The 1,604-nt window shown below is 44.2% G+C and overlaps 1 non-coding gene across 1 annotated transcript; it reads left to right on the top strand.

Moving 5' to 3' along the window:
* The first annotated feature begins 1,060 nt into the window (after window positions 1-1,060).
* LOC148571560 (small nucleolar RNA R71) lies at window positions 1,061-1,164 on the top strand. Its single transcript, XR_015908673.1, has one exon. It is a non-coding gene; the product is annotated as a small nucleolar RNA R71 (small nucleolar RNA).
* The last annotated feature ends 440 nt before the right edge of the window (window positions 1,165-1,604 follow it).

Below are 1,604 nucleotides of genomic sequence, written 5' to 3'. Positions count from 1 at the left end.
ACCTTGAGTATTTCTCTTCTCCACAGCACCATTGAGCAGTTGGGGAAAAGGTGCATAGAGTCTCAGAAGCTCCTGTTGTGAGATTTCTGGTTCTTGATGATCTTTTTCCTTCTTCTCTACTGAGGTATCTTCAGGTTGTTCTGACAGCTTGCTTGGCTTGTCCTCAGTCTCCTTATCACTTATAGTGACCATCTTGCAATCTTCCCATCTTACTTTCTTTGTTTCACCTCTCGGATTCTTCTCTGTATCACTTGGGAATCCATCTGTGGGTTTGGGAATTTGTTCAGAGAGATACCCCACTTGAGATTCCAACCTCTTGATTGTGTCTCCCTGGTTCTTGAAACTGGCTCGCACTTCCTCCTTGAACACCTTGTTGCCTTGAATCTCCTTTCCTATGCCTTCAAGTAGATTCTCAATCCTTGAGAGTCTGTCATCAAATGATTGTAGATCGTGATTAGAGGTGGAAGGATGAGGTGAGTTATTTTGGTTTTGATATGGATGTGGAGAGGTGTTGTTATGGGGGTGTTGATATGGTCTAGATGTGAAGTGTTGGTGGGCTGCATTGTTGGGATTTGGGCGTCTTTGATCAAGGCTTTGATCTTGTTGATTTTCTCATCCAAAGTTTGGGTGATTCCTCCATCCAGGGTTGTAGGTCTTGGAGTATGGATCATGGTTTTGCCTAGGTGAATTCCCAATGTAGTTGGCTTGCTCCTGACTACCCTCTGCTTCTTCATTCACTCTTTCTTGGGTTGTTGATGAAGTGGAGATTACTGCTACTTGGTTCCTCTCCATCTTCTTGGTGAGGTCAGCCATCTGCTGGGTAATGAGCTTATTTTGGGCCAGCAGAGCATCTACATTATTTAGCTCCATCACTCCTCTCGTGTTCCCTCTTTCGGAAGCATAGAAGTAGTCATTCTCTACTACAGTTTCAATGACATCTATGGCCTCCTCAATGGTCTTCTTCTTGTTCAAAGATCCTCTGGATGAATGGTCTACAGCCTTCTTTGACTCATAAGAGAGCCCTTCATAGAAAATGTGCAGCTGCACCCATTCATTGAACATGTCAGGTGGACACCTCCTTGTTAGGTCTTTAAACCTCTCCCATGCTTTATATAGAGTCTCACCATCTTATTGCCTGAAAGTTTGGACCTCAGCTCTCAGCCTATTGATTCGTTGAGGGGGGTAAAATCTTGCTAAGAATTTGTTCACCACATCTTTCCAAGTTGTCAAGCTCTCCTTTGGGAAAGACTCCAGCCACTTGGCTGCCTTATCCTTGAGTGAGAATGGAAATAAGAGCAGTCTATAGGCATCAGGATGAACACCATTAGACTTCACTGTGTCATATATTCTCAGGAAGGTGGTTAGATGTTGATTGGGGTCCTCTTGGACACTTCCTCCGAACGAACAGTTATTCTGAACAAGGGTGATGAGCTGTGGCTTCAGTTCAAAATTGTTGGCATGGATGGTTGGCTTTTGAATGCTACTTCCACAGTTTCCTGGGTTTGGGTTGATGTAAGAGCCTAGAACTCTTCTATCCTCCCCAGCATGATTTGCTTGACCTCTTCCGCCATGGTTGTGAGTCTCTTCTTCATGATGATTTTCCA

The sequence above is a fragment of the Arachis ipaensis genome, chromosome B3, assembly GCF_059453495.1.
Source record: "Arachis ipaensis isolate K30076 ecotype BB chromosome B3, ASM5945349v1, whole genome shotgun sequence".
Lineage (NCBI taxonomy): Eukaryota > Viridiplantae > Streptophyta > Magnoliopsida > Fabales > Fabaceae > Arachis > Arachis ipaensis.
Note: the sequence above shows the minus strand (reverse complement) of the source record. Positions and strands in the feature narration are given on the sequence as shown.